Source organism: Ostrinia nubilalis, chromosome 3 (assembly GCF_963855985.1).
Source record: "Ostrinia nubilalis chromosome 3, ilOstNubi1.1, whole genome shotgun sequence".
Classification (NCBI taxonomy): domain Eukaryota; kingdom Metazoa; phylum Arthropoda; class Insecta; order Lepidoptera; family Crambidae; genus Ostrinia; species Ostrinia nubilalis.
This window is the reverse complement of record NC_087090.1, coordinates 8439187-8459557: the sequence shown is the minus strand read 5'-3', so window position 1 is coordinate 8459557 and position 20371 is coordinate 8439187.

Here is a 20371-nt window from a genome sequence, read left to right as displayed (position 1 = left end):
AATGTCAGTAATTTATATAAATAATTTGAGAGATTAATAATATAAACGACTAAAATATCTCACATAAACTCCATTACTTTGTGAGGATGAATGAAAATTTAAAGCCGTACCATTGGTTCTCACGGCGCGCGCCGCCGCTAATTCAACTGCGGGAATTGCCGGCGGCGGATATAAATCGCGATTCATTTCTCATCGTAACTTTTTGTCGGTTCTTATCTGTTAGACTTCACTTTTCATCATCCGAGGGGATTTATGTAATGCCTAGTCATTTCTCGGCGTCGAGGCGCGGCTTATCGGCGGAGCGCGAGCGCGCTTGATTGATGAGCGCGCAAAAATAAATGTTCAGTTAAATTATTCGATAAGTTGGAAACGGAAGTTAAACGGGAATTATCTTTGTCTTGCCCCTGAAGATTTCACGGTTGTAGCTGTAATGTCGGGGTGATTGATCGATTGAGGTGCTGGTTATTTTATGCGGAGGCTCGGGCGCGGGCGCCGGGCTTTGAAGCGCTGCCCGTGTAGCTACGAAGAATGTGTCGTAGCACTTCGTAGCAAGATAATAGTTTTGATTTGAGGTTAAATGAGATTAAGCTGATGTAATAAATGTGGTAAATATGAGCTGTTAAGTAATTTTAATTAATGTCAGTTTTTTTCTTTTATTGTTTTTAGTACAAATGATCAATAGCTTTATTAGTAGCAATTAACAAAAAAAAAATGCTGGTTTTGAAAGTTTCTATTAATTTCAAAACTTTTGAACACCATAAAGTAAAGTACTTAATGACAATTTTCTATTACGATTGCCATTACCATATCATTTCAGTGACCCAATTACCGAATACGATTAATACTCCAATGCATTCCAAATTCCAATACACAAAGACATTGTGATTAATCGTTAATAGTAACCTTGCATTGTAGTTGTGACATATGAAATGTTTCGACCACAGTCACAATACTCCGGGGGAAATAAAGGCATAAAATTAGGCATGGAAGCTAATGCCATAATTGTAGGTAATCAGCACCCCCGGGATGATTTATACGAGGCCGGCCGCCCGCCGTATTTACATCTTTGAGTAATGGCTGCAACTGCGCTGTAAATGCCTTTTTTAAGTACGGATTGACTCCATGTCAGAATAATTTAGTGGGGGCATTGTTAGACATTATTTGGAGCATCATTATAAGCTCGTGTCGTTTTCTTGTGTGTCATGAAAATAGATGATACGAACCTATTAAATTCTAATATAGGTATTGTAGTTGGTTCTTATAGATCATTTAGGATTGATGAATGATAGATTTATGTGACTTCAAGTAGGTGCGTGAACTGCGCAAGTAGTACAAAAATGTGTCCAATTGGACTTTTTAAAAACAGTTTAAATGATTATGACTGACGTCTTTTTTATTGATCTGATGAATGGGTATCTAAAGAAAATACTTTCGCGATTGTTCAGTCACGAATCCCGTCTTCATCTATCTAATAAAAAGTTAAAGCATAAAATAAAAGCCAATCAATTTACACCGATTCCAATTAGAATCGGGGAATCTTTGTTTTGGCTCGAGATGAGAGTGTTTCTTTATTTCTATTGTCCCGAATACAAGGTGTTACATAATCCCCCAACTGTGAGTTTCGTGGTACGAAACAGCACTCACCTGTTAAAACGTACAGTTCGGGTAATAGCCAAACTTGTGCTCTAGATTCTTAAATTGCATGCGGGACTGCAGCTGGTCCACTTAAAAAGAGCATTGTGGCTAATCTCTAGCGACACATGTACAAACAAAGTTTAATTGTGAGCGGTGCGCCGTGCCCGAGCGGCTGCCCCGGGCAAAACCGATTTACAGTCTTAGCGGCACTCACCTTCGATTCCCGCGCCACCCGACCCCACCCACACACATATTCAATTCCAATCAATCCACCGCATATATTTATATGTAGACGACGAGCGCATGTTTTTATTGCGGACTGCATCGAATGACGGCCGCAAACATTGCATCCGCCCCCTCGCTGCCGTCGGAAAAACCTTTTATTTTTAATTTCGATTTTGATTTTTTCCGAGCGCACCGTGTCGTTCTAGTTTTATTTTGTTTCATTTCATAGCGCAGGGTGGGTGCGCGACAGATCGGAATTTCAGATATGTACAATTTAAAATCGTGTAAGTACGGTCAGCGTGCGAGGGCCGGGCGGGAAGCGCTCGCTCCCGCTAGACTGACGCCTGTCGGTTTGTTTTCTTTGCTTTTTTACGAATTCTATTTTCATTTGATTGCATTTGAATTTCCGCCGCCAATATCCGCTAACTAAACACGATTAATGCGGAGCGGAGACGGACAGGCGGGCGGGGCGGCTGATGCCCTGCCGGGTTTTATCGTTTTATATTAGAAGCCAGCTAATTTATTGCAAACTGCGCCACGGGTCTCCTCCGATAATAGTGATGCGGAATTTGAACATCACGCCGTCGGGTATCTAATATCCCGGTTGGAACAATGTTTCTGCATAATGAGCAGCTAATCTCTTTATACACAATGTGAAGTGATAGCTTAAGTTTAAATGTTAATTTTAGTGTTTTGTTATATACGAAGAAATAAGATCAAGAAATATTTAAAAATTCAGGAGAGTTACCAAATTACTCTCTTCATGATAAAACAAACGCTGAAAACTAATCCTGCAAAATAAATAACATAACAACAATGTTAACAGCATTGTTGTGTTCCGGCAGTTAGAGGTAGGATAGCCAGTTCCTCCGTGGTTGAGGATTCCGGGTGAAGCTCGCTTCCACCTTCGGCCTGATCATCACTTACCATCAGGTGAGATACAGGCAAAGAGCTTCCTCGTTGTGAATAAAAAAAAAATTCATGAAAACATTTAGTTTTCCATCAAGTCATTTCAACAATCACTGCTCTTATTAATGCTTACCCAACTAAATAAAACTGCTAATATATTCCGGCGGTATTTTCAAGGGATCGCAAATCCGGCGTGGTTGTTTACGGGCCGATATCTGCACAACAAACAGAATTATAATGCGAGGCGAAGGAATCGGTCTGCCGTTATTGGCAAACTTCTCCGCGACACGGCCCTTGATTAAAAGTATGCTAATTTTATTACCGCGCCCGCCCCGCACTCGCGACGGTCAACTGAATGCCTTTACGGTCATATAATTGCCAGATTGCTTAGATGTTTGACAATAGGGAGCTCAGTGAAATGATGACCATGCCTTTTTGAGGTTGTCTTGATAGATTATAGTGACTTGTTTGGTTTATAAGTAGGTAGTGTAGAGTCGTGTATCTCGTTATGGTAGCTGAAAAAAGTTTTCTACAGTAATTTAGTGGTGGTAGTTTGGAAAAAGTATTCTGCTATTAAAATTAAATACAATACTATGAGTCGTTCAATGGAAAAAATGCAGTTAAATTGTTTATTTTTATGTACAAATATCGGAGGAAAATATCAATCGTACATATAAAATACCTAGCCGTGTTTGTAATAAATAATTCGGAGCTACGTGTAGTAGAGTGGGGTTTTGTTTATGTCAAATTGTAATTTATTGGTTACCGGCTCGACTTGGATATTACAACGGGCGAACCCCCCGCCCGCCCCCTCTTGCCCTTTCCATGAAAATTTTATATTACCGTGTCGACGTTGCGTCATGCCGTTTTTTCTTGCCCATGACCAGCTAAAGCGATCTTTTGATTAAATTAAGGGGATCAACGGGAATTTTTACACTGATTGATAGGTTGACACAGCGTTTCAAGGAACATCGACGGAATTTATATTGCCTATTAGTGATTGAGTGTAAAGTTAGCTTTGTATAATTTATACAGTTAATAAGCATTAGTGTGCCCTTCATCAATCACGTGCGATTTGTCGTGACTCTATAAAAATAGGTTAATGGTGGGGATATTGTATTTGAGGATAATGATACACGTAATATAGTAGGTACCTAATATCCTTTATGCATTAATTGATAGTATGCTCCTCGAAATATTCTATGATTTTGAAATATTTGTAATAAATTAGAACTTTAATGTGCTCATTGTTAATATTAACAAATGCAATTTAAAGCGTGATTTATGTCACCATTTATTGCAGGAAATCATGGGTAGCCATTAAAATTCGTGCCCCGATTGAACGGCGGAGATGCGCCCGCGCCGATGTCTCATTTATCGCTACACAATGGCCAGCTGACTGTATTGAATGCCCAAATATTTGACCCGGGGTCGTCACCCCTGCCTTGTTGCTACTTACGACACAAAAATGCATCCCCCCAACCGATCATTGCAAATTTTCGCCACGCATTTTAGCAGTTTCAATTGCAAGTTGTGCTATCAAAGTGATGGATGAGCGTTTGTTTTTTGAACTGACATTGTTTTAGGGAGTTTTTTCATTACAAAAAGTATATTAGTGTATAAAAAAAAAACCTGTTCTGGGATAGGTATAACATATTAAAATTTGTATGTTAATGTTGTGTATTTGTAATGATTAGGTGAATTAAATTAATATTTAATTTAAAATAGTGGTTCACAAAGATTTATTCTTTATGAAAAAAACTGAAATTTTTAGGTTTCAATTAGGGTTGCAAGGTGGAGGACCTATTTGATATTTTAGAGATCTTAAGCTTTTTATTTTATCAAATAAGTATTCAACTATTCATGTTTTGAAAACAACACCCTAAAATGTACTTAAAACTACATAAAAGGTAACTAAGAATTTAGAAGTAGAGAGGCACCTATTTTAAATGATAGTACGTACTTACCTAACTTATCTCACAAATTGAATGTTAGCTTTCATTTTAAAGAGATCTAGTATCTGATGTGTATAACCATCGATGAATAACTTGCATGTTCATCCACTCAACTGTCGCGCAGAAATTAGTCGGAGCTCGCGTTTTCGTCGAACTACGGGTGGAATTCGTCAACTTCAACCATTTTCACTTAAACTTCTGCAACAACTTATAATAGAATAACTTCGCAGATTAATCTATTTTCTGTCGAACGAAGCACCTGAGTCCTGACTGTTGACAATTTCGTCCTATTTCGCCTAACATCACTTTATTGTTTCGGTTAATCTCATTTATCAATAGAATAAAAGTGAGGAATTGTTGCACAAGTTTCTGAGTGGCTCCGTAGACGACAATACTTTTTCAGTCGGAGTGACCCGCGGGTCGGTACTCCCGCTGATAAGCAGTAAATTGCTTTTCTTTCCATTTCTTAAATAACCGTCCCACCCTCCTCCCCCGCCAAAGGTACGCTCGCATCGCAATATTCTTTTACAACTTCTAAGAAGTTTAATTACGGGACTGCTTAAAAAGGGCGAAGTCGCGTTATGTTCTAATTATTGTACCAACAATAAAAATACGCAAACGAGTGTATTATACAATTAGGCACTTCTCCCCGATCGTTAAAAGGGAAATTTAAATGGAATTTTTATGTCCAGCAATTAAGGATAACGTCGGCGTACTAGACATTTTTGTAATTACAAAAATAAGATTCTTGAAATGTAGCGTGAAAAAGAATTGGGCGGAAAATACTCCGGAGCTACGGGCTGACAGTTCAAATACCTAAGAGGGAATTGTTTGTTTGTATTTATAATAAATAAGCTACCGTGGATAAAATCAGACGACAGAACTCATTATACAATCTTGGACAATTTTAAAGCTAGCCATGTACTAACAGTTTTTTTATATGTGGCCATTTCTTAGTGATAACACGTTCACATCGTGTGAGGCTACCCTTTTAATTGTGAGACAAAGCACGTACCTAAGCCTAAAGATCCTTTACTTAGTTAGATAAGATCTACGAGGAAAACTGTTGAGTAATTATTATTGATCGACTGTAGTGTAAATTACTCAAGGTTTATTGTTTTATTTGTGCTCAATAACAGTATTTATGTATGCATATGTGCATACTTACTTATTTTGTGTTTTATTTATTACTAGCTTTTGCCTGTGGTTTCATCCCCGTGAAGTTAAATCTGTCGCAGAAAGTCTTACGCGCGCGTGTATTAAATAAAAACCTTTAAAAAATCGGGTTAAAATTATTTTGATATACTTATATTTCATAAAAATCAGTTTAGTAGAAAGTAGTGATGGATAAATCTTATCCAATTTATAGAGTTTCAACCATATTTTTTATTTCATTGGACGCCTGTGTTGTATTACAAAAATGACTTAGTAACAAACGTTTCTGCGCACAAAAATACTTACTTCGAAAATAAATGCAAAAAAAAACAACTTTTCTCGGAATATGTTCTGTATTTTTATTAGCACGGTTATTTAAATGGAACACAATGTCAGTTGAATACGAGGTGCAAATCCCGAGGAGCGTTTCAATGTTGCATACACAAACAGGTGTTTGCGCCGTGAGATGGAGAACGGTTAAGAAGCCCCCGGGAGAGCGGATTTATCGCAGCCCGCAACTACTACTATGCTCTTTTGTGCTATAAGTATAAGTAGTAGATGAGTATACTTATGTATTGTACAGTGTAGGTATTATTAAGGAATAAATGACGAATCAAAACAAAAATTAGGAAAAACATTTTCTTATCTTGATTTTAATACATCATAATGCAAGTTTGATGCTCTTACAAATTAATGAAAAGTTGTTTGTTAATTCGCCTCCATAAATTAATTACCCAGGTACCCAGATGGGACCTAGTTATCAAAATGAACAGTCAGCTAAGCTAAGAGTTAAAATAAATATTTATTTCTTGGAATGTTAATTGTTATTTTATCAGATATATAGAATAAGCCGTCGTTATAGAATACCTAAGTAAATAAATAGTACATTACTCGTATATGTGCTTATTTTACTAAGGGTTGTTCCTGCTAGCAAAATATAAAATGACTTGTCCTAGCAAAATGCGAATTTTCTTCTGATATAATGATTTTCCATTTCCGCATTTCAAACATTAAAATAGTAAGATCGTTCTCGTTCACGTTCTGTGAGCGTCTACGAGCGGCTCCCAGTGTGCGGCGCGCCCGCGCTGATTTATACCGCGCAATCTCGCAAAACTTACTTCACATTTAAATTTTCAAACTGTCTAAGCTGCTCTTAACGTCGACCATATTATCTCATTCGATCGCCTATAAATTTTATGAGCTGACTCGCCTTTGTCGCATTTTAACTTTGACTTGAATTGATAGTCCTGAGGGATCGTACACTTTTTGTTTTATATGGCCCTCACTTCAAGTCTCACACAATATTTTAAGGCGGCCCTTTGATCGAATGGCACCTTAGAGTAATGATCAGCATTTAAGGTAAACCGTTTAAATTTTCTCATAACTGTAAAGCACGCCCGCAACGGTTATGTACCCTGGGATTTACGAAATAAGCAGATCCTCCGCGCCTGTTATGAATATCTAATTTAAATTTGGAATTCTCTGAGTGTGAGACCGATGTTTGTTGGCGCGAGTGTCTCGTGCAAACACCCGCTTCGGTACCACGAAACTTCGTCACTCTAGGTCGGCGCGCAGTTCGCACGGATTCCGGCGACGGATCGCACTCTGATTAAATCTTTGCGACAATCTTGGTACGGAGACCATCGGCGCAACCCCTCTCATAATTTAGTTTGAAACTTTTTAATTAGCTTTATATTTGTGTTTGCAGATTGAGACTTTACATTTCAGTTTGTCATTCCGTTGGCTGTGGTTAAAAAGTTATATTATGAATGTTCATTGCGAGGGGGTTGTTTTTTGCTTGCTTTGATATTTACTACATCAATTTTTCAGCTTTAATTAAGATTGCATTACTTATATTTATATGTTACAAGGTCTAAAAATCCATTAGTTGGGCGTAATATATGCATGATGTACTTTAAATACATCGACAAGATGCAGAGCAATATTTTAAAGTTAGTTTAAAGTGTTACGTTAAGTTATTCGGCGAACCGGCGCAAAAGTTAGCGTTAGATTTGTATTTCGCGTGCGGTTACAATTGTGTGTTACCGTTGTTCCACTGCGACATGACTGGAATACAGTCCGGGCAAATTTTATCAGCGGCCGAACATACCTGCTTGTTACAGGACAATGTGATTTGAGACGCCCAACACAAATAGATTGCGTCTTGTTGGTCTAAGGAGCCGACTAATTAGGCAGCCTTGGTCCACAAACTGAATAGTAATGAACACCAATTGGATTCATGTGTTTAGGCACACAGGAGGTAATTTATGAAGTGTTGATGGAATTTATCAACAACGCCTTTGTTGTGCTTTGAATAAATGACGTGTAATTAGGTATTATTTTGGCCAGTTAGCCGATTTTAAACGTGCCCTAACTTTTTCATCATCATCATCATTTCAGCCACAGGACGTCCACTGCGGCACATCCTGAACATAGGCCTCCCTCAATGATTTCCATATCGTGCGCGTTCCATAACCTAACTTTTTAAGAAACTACAAAATGCAGTAATGAAAACTATGAAGAAAGATTGATTAAAGGGCACAATATCTTTCCTAAGTTCAGAAAAAGTTTTATTTCTAGACAAGCAGCTACTTCTTTAGAAATAAGTTGCACTTTGGATGACTAATTATTTTATTCTGTTTTAAGTTAGGTACATATATTTAATGAAGATGAAACAATTAAATAACATTCGCTATGTTGAACTTAACCATACTGCATTCGTACACGTTACTTTAGTGCGATTTAGACATTCTTTATAAACGATCTAGCACTGTTTTAATTGTTTGGTAAGTTGACAGAAATTCGTTATTTCCAAAATGAAACCAGAAGTTTTAGTTCTCTATCCTTGCAAAAAAAAAAAATTATTGGTGAATTAAAATCGATTATTGAAGTTATTTTAAGTTAAAACTTCTTGCTCCATTTTGGAAATAATTAATTTCTGTCAAGTAACCAAACTACTGCAACAGCGCTTGATCGCTTATAAAGAATGTCGAAGTCATACTAAAGTAAGGTGTACGGATGCAGTATGGTTAAGTTCAACATAGCAAGTGTTATTTAATGCCACAATCGCGAAATCTTATGCGTAGTACGTATACATCGATGATATTTTGTATGTAAATAATTCAATTCAAAACTCTTTTTTTCTCTTAACTCCAGGGATAGATTTCAGAGGGCTTCGGTTTACAAATTAGTATTGGCCTGAGGAACAAAATGCACTATGGTTTCATTCTGGGCAGCACTTGGTCCAACTTCCATACATGGATTGGCACTGTCCTTTCCTAATGTGCTTATTCATATTACATTTTTTTTATAAAGTACTTATCTACTATTTCTATTTAAATTGTATTAAAATTTTAATATATCTGTTGGTGCGATTGAAAATAAAAATTAATTATCCTAAATGCCGTGTGTGCAAAAAAACTTATTCATAACTTGAGAATAACGCATATCTACAATTACTCTATTTGGAAATTGTCATCCTGACTTACAGAATTAGAAAACTCTTTGTAGTTACTTGATGGCAGGATTTTCTTCATGTCAACTGGTTAGTTTGTTGTAAGTAGTGTACGAGATTGAGACAGTAAAATATAGTAAATGTAATACTCACGTTAGAAACTTAGTGTAATAAACCGCTCTTCATTGTGGCCGTATAAACAGTTGGCAGTGCGCACGATTAAGTATTCCCAGAGTAAGTATTGGATGAAATTAATCGAAGTTCGGATTACGAGTACCGGGTTTAATCTGCTACGACGGTATCGGGGCGCGGACTTGTTATCTGCTTAATGTCTGGTAAACAACGGGATCAAGGGATAAGGAACGTCCTTTCATATGGCGCTGGCCCTACGGCGCGGATTACGGCGAGCTCTGAAGAAGATTGCTGCTCGCATATTGTACGGATGCGGTTGTTGATAAATGTACACAATACGAACTGCTCCAAATGAACACTGGGCGACATGCAATTGCAATTTGCAGAATTGAGATACAAATTTATCTCTAAGCTTTGAGGGACGCACTGCCCGGGTCCGCTCGCAATGAGACAGGCCGCTCAATAGGCGAGCTCCGGACCAGTAATTGTCCACGGAACAGCTGAGTGCGCATCGTCTCAATCGGTGTCGACTTAAGACTCCATGCAAATTCAATTTCGTGCCCAAGCAATCCTGCACGTAAGGCCAACCGAACATATTATTGCTGGATTTATCTTTATTGCAGCCGTAGAACACTCGAACTAACTTCGACTGTCGAACTTGCGCCATTAGTGAAGACACCGAGATACAGGATTGTTTTGGTAGGGGCGGAGTTGTAAGTCTTATTGCTTTTAGTACTGTAGGGCTGGATTGTTTAATCTAAGGTGTATAGCTTCTGGATTACGTTAGTCGATTTTTGTAAAGATAACGTACCTACTAAGTTTTGATTCAAAAGTTACGAGCAACATCGCAGTCTTAGGCTTATGTTGGTAGTGAATATTTTTTTTGTGATGAATCGTTATTCTGAAATTTACGAAATCTACTTATCTCGTTCTTCAAGATGTCTCAAATGAAATATGTAGTCCTACAGTTGACTGCGTATACAGACTGCACGGAATAAATTTTTGTTGAAAATGCTCCCCCTATTATAGAATGTGTGTTTAGATAGATATGCTGTCATTCGTACCTGGCTGCCCAATACAAAAAAAATGAACAACTTAGTTGCATCAAACCCGTTACGTTGAGCGATGATTGTCACAAACTTTCTGATAGATGTTCTCAATGACATGTTTGGTCGAACATATTTTTTGTTGCTATTGTGTGCCAACTCTTAACCAGGTACTAAAATGGGATCCGGATTATCAAACATGAGTGGCTCTGACATTGCTCGCTAAAACGACTGCTTATTAAAAATACTCGCGCACAAAAAGGCAGGATGTTTACTGCGATGACAATGTCAACATAGAATTCAATTTGGACCAAAATAGGTTGACAAAAAGCGGCCGAGCGAGTGCGTCGGTACTTCACTGTTATGACATAATGCGCGCAATGCCAACCATAATGCCGGGAGCATAAAAAGGCATCGCCGCCGGCCGCTCACAAAAGTAGATGTCACGACGCAATCCATCCGTAAAATGTCCCAAATCAGCACAAAAAGTGTCCGACAAAAGTGTTGTTGTATGAACGTAAAATGAAATTTAATAAACATCCGACAATGGGGTGCGTTGTTGCTTTGCGATCGAGATGTGAATAGGAGATAAGCTGGCAAAAGGTTGCAGCGCTGCATGTTTGATGTCTGCTCTTGTCGCCGGAGCGTGAACGGTGGAGAGCGAAATTGCAGGACGACTAGTGGCATCTGTCAGCGCTCCCGGCGAATAGAAACTTTTTAATTTTGGATATGGAACGACAATGAAACACGACTGTCATTTATCAGATGCCAATATGTTGCATTCTCACTGATGCTAGATACGAAAACGATAGTCTAAAATTCAAAGCATGAAAGATACCACCGTGTACGATGTGAAACATTTCTGCGTAAATCTTTGGGATAGGATCAAATAAAGATTAAAGAAATTAATTTGTTGAAGTCACTTATAAAGTACCGTTTGGTTTTAATGTCATAAGCAGGGTTGCACCATCTTACTTTAACTTTGACAAACGTCAAAAATCTCTCAAACTCCATACAATAACACCGGTTAACTTTATAGTTACGGTCAAAGTTAAGTGGTGCAACTCAGCCCTAATGTTTTTTTTCTTACACAATAAGTATACCTATTGTAACGTCTGCCTCGTTGTAAAAAAAACTTCGGAAATATACACGGTGGTATATTTTAATCTAATAATAAACTCAATTCCTAAGTACTTGTACTTAATACCTAGAAGAGTTGTTCAATTATTTAATTTGTGTCAATCCAATCATCAAAATAACCTAGAACAGAGCACAATTTCTTGTAATTTAGTGCTCTGCAAACACAGAAGGAGATATATTCACAAACACCACGAGGGCTTTATCAAATAAAATAATTAATTTCGTCGAAATCGCGCAATCATTCCAAAAGTGTATTAGGAGATAAGTATCAAACGTTTCTATTTAACTTCTCTCCGGGGCGGAAATTCCCCGAGCGCCATATTGAAATGTTTATAATTAAATTACATAAAGACGAAGAAAATTAATTTCACAGCGCGAAGTGGCGAGCTGCTCGCGCACAAAGCGGAAGCGCTCAAAGGCGGCGCTGCCGTCGCGCGAATTTAATTTTCCAGATGTTTTTGGAAATTGCCGAGGAGTTGAATAATCACGTTATAACTTAACGGTATTAAATTTTATACATTAAAGTGTTAATATTTCATTTTCAAGTTTAATTTAATTAATTCCAAAGTTAGCGAGGTTGGAATGAAGACGGGGTAGAGTTGGCGGACGTATCACGGGATTTCTGTTTAATAATTTATGGTATTTGTTTTAATTAAGGCAATTTTGCTCTTTTGTGTTCTTTTGATGAATTTATTACATTCTTCAAATGGTCAATCATGTGATAAGAGAACTGTTTTTATACTTTTTATGGGTCAGTTTGGTGGCTGAATAACATGATCAACGATAGAGCTAGAACATACTTACTAGAAGATCTTATCTACCTATTTCAAATTCACATTACCTACCTAATAAGGTACTTCAAAAACTTCAAATAGATATAGAGTACAGATTATTAGACCGTCAGGTATGTCTGAGAATGCAAAAAAAACATTATTTTCATCAAGTTCATAAGTGGTGTTGACATATCTCGAGACACATCCTCACTGTCGTCACCCTCGCAACAAAATCCTTAGGAGGCGGTAGCTGGAGCTCCGCGCGACGAAACAAATTGATGTACCCAAATAATTATTAATGCCTCACGAAATTTAATTGGAAAAGTTGAATTTGTATCGCGCTCACGGCGTAGGTGAGCGATTTGAGCCGCTAGGCGGCGCTCGCGACTGTTTACGAGATAATTAATCTCAAAGTATTTAGGGCTTTAATCGAGGCACTGAGCCTGATGGGGAGCGAATAACTCTCGTATGTAATAATGTTCCCTTCCATTTCGATACAGTTTTGTTTAGTAGGTATATTCACTGTTAATGTACGACTGTAATGCTGACTCTACAATCTACATTCTACATAAAATTTCGTTATTCTTCTTTTAGTTACAGTTTTTTAAACATTGCACTAGGTAAACGTCGAAATCATATTTAATTTTTTACTTTAGCTATCTATGTTTTAACGAAATTCATCAGTTTATTTTTGTGTCAGCGAAATCTTTATAAATAATCTTCTACGAATATATTTTTAACTCTAACCACCTACGTATATTATCATCAGATAAAAAGTTTTTTAGCTCGGTCTAAAAGTTCAGATTGAATTATTCTCCAGATAGACACATCGTTGTACTGGTTCTGTATAAAAAACCTAAACAAAAAGAGCTCTATGAGATACATACGACTCTTATTATCGCAATGCGACTGTTTGCGGAGATAATCGCCGCTAGAACGGCGTGCTTACCGGCGCGATACCGTATTTAAATTACTTAATGACTTAATCACTGCTTTGTAATAATATCGCCGATAGAGCACGGCGAAAATATAGCTGTAAAATGTATATTTAAATCATAATATTTTAGGTTTGTATTATTTAATTAAATTAAGATATTCTTTTATTAATACTTTCAATTTTAGAAAGTATTTGAGTGCCTAAAAATAATGGTACATTTTATAATCGTCTAAATGTTTAATAAAATGCGAGACTTTAAAAGAGCTTTAAAAGCTCGTAAAATACTTTTCGTCTTTAAGTAAAGTTCAACTATTCGCCAATAGATGGCGCTACACGTATCTAAGTTAGCGTGGTAAAAATCATTAGTTCCGCCATTCACCGCATTCTAAAGCGCGGCGCTCTACTACACCTTGTCTTGTAGAGCTCGAATCTTGGAAGAATACATTGTATAAAAAGGGCTTCAAACAATTCGAAACAGATTTTTCAATTGAAGTAATTTTCCTGTAAAGTCGGAGTGTCTTGGAAATTTCTTAATTGATATTTAGCGACAGTTTTGGCTCGTGTGGCATAGTGTATGGGCCGTTTAAGCTAATTAACAATAGATCCGACTGTAGCAACAATGAAAAACGAAGAATAAATGTCAATTTCACAAACGACGAGGAGGGTTCGGCTTAATCGAATTCCGTTTAATAATAGTACGCGTTAGAGTTGAATGCACTTTTAATAGCAATAGTTCATTGTCATGTAGCGTCCGTATATTGGACGATCGACTTCTTATAAAATATTTTTTCCTATTGTAATGAGAACGTTATGTCTGTTTGTCTGTAAAATTATGTTTACCACGTCGTATGGCACGCTTGCGAACAATTTGCTGAGTCATTAAATGGTTGTAAGTTCACAAAGCAACTAATTTAACACAGCGAAGATGTGCTTTGTTGAATTTATGTACGGTATGTTAGAAGACACTTTATAAATTGCTAATATTGGCTTTTATTAAAATTTGAATGCGACATCCGTGTCTTTATATTGGAAATTAAATTGGACTTCCATAGTAGAGTCGGTAATTATATTTTGATATTGATAAAGTTTCAGTTCTCTATTTCTAGTTACCTTTGCGGTAAAAGATACCTATTTCTACTGATAAAAATCTGTAGTAGCTATACGAATTATTTTATTTCCATGACCCTAATATCTAAGCTTTTATTGTATGGAACTCACCACAATAGTAAATCGGTCGTCAGGGATCGAAACGGCGCAGACACCTCAAATTGGTAGTCAGATGTTAAGACCCGCGTTGGGTCATTGTCATCTGAAACAAAAAGAAAACATTGGTTTTACGAGTAGTACGAGTATAAGATGCATTATTTTAAAAATTACAAGTTTTATTTGACAGCCAATTCATAACAATATCTGTGGTAACTTTAGTAAAATAATTGACTTTTCTTTATAATAACTTCAGTTCATTCAGTTAACTCCCTCCAAGCAATTCCAGTCAAATGTCTTAATTAACGGCAATTCAGACAGTAATCTCCGATTCTCAAAGAGTTGGCTGTAGATTAAAGCGTCATTTTTAAAAAGCCTGCAACCACAAAGTAAACGTTGGCTATTTAGCGGGGAACAGAGTCGGATGAGCCCTTGGCACGATTAGGATCTACTCAGCGGTGCGTTCGTTCGGAGCACGAATGACTCGAAATTGGCGAAAAATCTCTTTGAACTAGAGGACGGGGTGTTTTTCTTTGTTTTATCATCTGATGGTTAAATCGCCTTCAAATCAGATGCTTAACTGTTTAGGAGCATTTCGTTTATTCTGAGTTACTTTTCACAGCGCTTGGAGTGTTTCTTTTTGCCACTTTGCTCTTTAAGTTTTAAGCTTTGACGTTGCAGTAAGTTTAATATAATATGGCATTGTTAAACAACAATGTTAATGTGATAACTATGAACAGGAATAGTAAGGTAGCAACCGCCAGACTAAGTAGGTAGGTGTTAAAATACACATAAAGTAGAGAGTTTAATAAATAATGGTGGTTAAACTTGATGTTTATAATCATTAACATACATTTTAATTAAGTAGCTACTAACAATAGCGGAACAATACATCCGTTTAATTATACAAGTTATAACAGAGCTACGAGGCGGTCTTAAGACAAAGTGTAGCATTAAAGTTAAAACAGTCCAGTACAGCAGGAATAATTATTAGAGGGGGTGCACCACTCGTACGAATGCTCCGAGTATGAGGAACGACCCCTCCTGCCCCCCACTGACCACTGCCCCCGTTGCCTGGCAACCATCCGCCACCTAATCATCATAAACAGATAACCCGCCATCTTTGATTATGTTGCACAATGTAACGGTGACTTGGCTTTTCAGAATTGATTTTCAGCGATCACATTTGACTTTCAGCACAAAGTTTAAGGTGGAATATAACAAAAGATATTTTGCCTAAATATAGGTAAGTGATTTATGGTGCATTATACTAATATTTTACAAACTTTACTTAAAAGTCTAGAGATGTTGGAGCATGTGATTAATTTTTATTTAAAGTTACTTCATTTGTTTTTCATGGATCTTGTGTTTATAAAAAATACGTTTTTTTTATAGTAGGTACCGTACTTACTCATAGCTTACTTGCATTTTTCTTAATCATAATTTAATATTTAAACGTTGAATCAATTTTCATTACACTAGGTTATTTATAGGTAGTAAAGTAGAGTTTATTTTGTAAGTAGGTAGATAGTTAAGGGTTTGTTTACTAAATACAACTAACAACTTGGCCAAAGAACCTAGTTACGAAAATTAATTATTAACAAGAACGCGGACCGAGAAGTTATCGGACAAAATTAAGTTACCATTTCTTGTTTTGGAAACATAATTTTGTTATAATGTGCACATATAAATATTTCACTATTATACCAAAACAATCTCTCTAAATTATGACTTAAGTTATCAGTAATTCATTCTTTGTTTACAGAAGACAACTTTTTGGCAGCCAAGTAATAAAACCATCTTACGAATGCAGGAGCCATTTGCAAGAAGCGAATATTCCTGAAAGAAAAGCAACGGAATAAGCTAGGCGAACGTTTTGGATATCGGGTAATCCTTTCGGCTGAGCGTTTAACCCCCTATTTAAAGTTTAAGCCGCCTGCATTTTTAATAAATTTCAAAGATGTCAATTGAGTGTTTTATTTTGCATAGGGCTTAGCGCGGCGCAGGGGCGCCGAGTACATTTCGATGTTCGTCATTTGTAAGCTCGCGCGCACCCTTGCCGCAAGCCCGAGCTGCACTCTGTTGACAGAATATCAAATGATATTTTGATTGTGTACATATCGCTGCATAAGTGCTCTGAGAGAGGGTAGGAGGTTAGGAGGTAGAGCAAACAATAGCGTGCAAATGGAAATGCTGTTTGGTTGGGTAAATTAATATCTCAAACAAAGACCTTCACTGCCACTAATTATAGTATCAATTTGATCCGTGAAATGTTTATTGAACGTAATTGCAAATTAGAATTTACCTTCAGTGTAATAATTTTATAGGTGTAACCCCAAGGTGTAACCTTATTTCTATTACATATTATACCCTACGAAAATTTTCTATTCTTTTGATTGTTAATGCGTAGGTAAGTAACTATTCCAAAATCAAGTATCCTATCTAGTAAGTCAGACATAACTTATGAGTAAAATGTTTAAAAGTGACTACAGGACTACCTAACTGCATTTATGGATTATGGGTACAAAAAATATTATTGGTACAATTACATGAAGTGTTGCTGTGCACACTTTATCCTATTTTTGTATCTAAGTGTGCAAAATGTTGCTGATCGCGGCGGTCGATCAATCAATACGCCACACGTCGCTGTATATGCACACACAGAGCCCATTCTGTTCAGTAATCGATAAAAAAGGAACAAGCACTAGTGGAATAAGGGTCTGTCTATCAAGGGTTCAGTAGGTAACTTTAAGTGCAGAGAAAGAAAAAGGAACATAGGCTACGCGAAAACATTAATTGGTGTAAAGCTTTATACTCAGATAGTTAATAAGTCAATTAACACTGTTTGTTTTCCGAATAAAGTAAAACCCATCAAAAACAATACTTGTCAAAAAAACCAAGTCTCGCAACTCAGTTGTTCTACGGTAAAAAGTTGTGAGATCCATGTAATACCAAGTCCAGGCCAGGAAATCTTTAACGTTTTACATAAATATATTGACTTGGCCATCGCACTAAATAATTTAATTTACACGTGTTTTCATGTAATAATAATTTAATTTACTATGGTGAAGGAGTAACAATATCGGTACCGGTAACAATTTTCTATAATGATAACATAGTAAAGCAAAACATGGGAAATAAAGGAAGACGTTCCTATCTGATTCGGAATAATATTCATACGTAAACCTCTGGAGCGTAACTCGTACAATGACTTTTCGTATATTTTTCATCGAATCTCTTTTATGGTTCTTAAAAAAAGTAGAAGTAGAATTACAGATTACCATAGCTTAATGATTATCAGATTATGAGCCACGGAACCCTAATTATACTTTTGTGATATAATCTTGTCGCAAATCAGCGATAAATAACCAGTATTATTGGTATTATTCCATTTATTATATCTTTTTATAGTTTTACTAGCTTTCCGCCCGCGGCTTCGCCCGCGTGGAATTTTGTCTGTCACAGAAAAACTTTATCGCGCGCGTCCCTGTTTCAAAAACCGGGATAAAAACTATCCTATGTTCTTTCCCGGGACTCAAACTATCTCTATGCCAAATTTCATCAAAATCGGTTGCGAGGTTTAAGCGGGAAAGCGTAACAGACAGACAGACAGACAGACAGACAGACAGAGTTACTTTCGCATTTATAATATTATATATATATATATATTATATATTATATATTATATATAGTTGGGATTAACCAAATATGAAAATAGCAATAAATCTATGATGCCGAAGGTAATGGTGACTGGTTGTCTGCCTCGCTGATTCTTAAGTAATATTAATGGGATAACGAATAGGTTACTTATAAGTTATAACTATAATCACCTGAAATCATCAAAGCACTAGAATGTATTGAGTTCTAACTCTATTCAAAGGGCATCAGTCAGTTGCTGCCTTAAAAAGGGTAATAGATGCATGTCTTGTCGGCTATTGTCTCGGGGTAATCGCTTCCGTGAGAGCAGCGAGCGACGGAGCGACGGAGCGGCTAGCGATCGCCCGATCTGACACCTTCAATTTGTATGCCGACCGCTGCCACTCGGCCACCCTACGCGTTCTCACGCCACCTCAACATTTTCCTAATTATTGTTTAACTTTTTCAACCCATAACACATGTCCAGCCGTTAACAATCGAAACTCGTGACCGAAATATTAACCCGACGCCTTTGATCGTTCATCGACTTATCTCACGAATTAACGACACTTCGACGCAAGTTTTAATGTAAAACATTGTAAATGGTGATGACTTCGGTATAAGCTGAAGATTTTATCATCGAGAACTCCTTAACAGAAGTGACAAGTGGGACGCTTAATTAACGCTTATAGAAATACAAGTAACCTATTTGTTTAGTTTTTTGCCCATTATAGATAATGTTGCATGGAGATTGTACGTGAGATATTGTCATATGCATGTCTAGGATATCAGACATACCAACGGGCAGAATGGATATAACGTTTAATGGTATGTGTCATATTTTATACTCTATTTGTATCATCACATTCCCGACGCTTGCGTTGGAACAATAAACGCATACCAAATCCAGAGATTCTATTTTCCTAGTCGGCAAATAATTACGTGAACGATTATTCGTATAAGGCGTGCCATTATCGGCCATTATCATTTATTCGCGAGATGTTTTTAGCGTTGGTGTTTTGAAGGGACGGTGGAGAGATGCGGCCAAAGCGGGGGTTGGAACGAGCGCGGCGGCTTTTGTGGCGGCTGAAAAAATGTTTGATTGATATAATTCAAAAGATGAATGAGTAGAAATCGTATGCACCAGCGCTCGCGAGCGCACCGCCACCTCGCCTATTCAGGATGTTATCGGTTATGGTGTGGATCTAATGACCGTTCCCAGTTTGGAGCTACTTTGAAATACGACTTTTTGCCGTTGTTCTTGCGCTAATGTCAGTGGACGGCCGCAACGGGACGTCATATAACGGCGACGACAGGCATTTAATGATAAAATTCGTATTCGTTTTCTATCATTACACACATGGCGCGTTATGAAATAGGTACTTCTTCTTATTTTGAATAAGGTAAGGAGATGGCCGATTCCGATAAGCTGCAGAAAATTGTCAAGGATATTGCTTTTTGTTATGGTTATGTAAATAAAAATTCATATTTTCCGAAGAATTTAAAATTGAAATTAAAAATACATACAGTAAAGAATTCATTTTTAAATTCAAGTAGGTACTGAAAACGACTGCGAAAATATATTTGGCAATGCAAATGCTTTAGGTATCTGTACTCGTTTTGGTACAATATGTAAGTAGCTCACGAGTTTTTCTGCAAACCTGATGCGCTGTAAAAGGAAATAAATTGAGGGACAGTTTGTTTAATTACCGCGCCTAATCCATACGCTTATTAAATGCCTCTTTATGCAAGTATTAGCGGCACATGAATTTATATAGCTAACATCACATTAGCGGCATTAAAATCCTCCTTGCATTCGTTAACAGTCACTGTGTATGGCTAAAATATGTGCACCGACTTGGCTTGCTATTCGCGCCGTATGATTTTCAGAAATGGCGACGGTTTATAGGCAGTAAGGATACAATATTTTTATGCAGTGCGTTTTTCCTTAGCAGTTGTTTTTACGGCCATTACCGTATCTAAAGTAGGAAAATCGCTCGAGATGCTACATTCTAATGATGGCTGGAAGGCGCGCGCGTGCGCCGGTACTCTCTGCTTGGGGTAGGGTTGCCAAAAACCTTTTTAATTAATTTTTTTATAAGTATTACCTTATTTGAAAGTGTCTAGATTACTGTCTAGGTTTATTTCATGATTGGTATATTTATTATGAG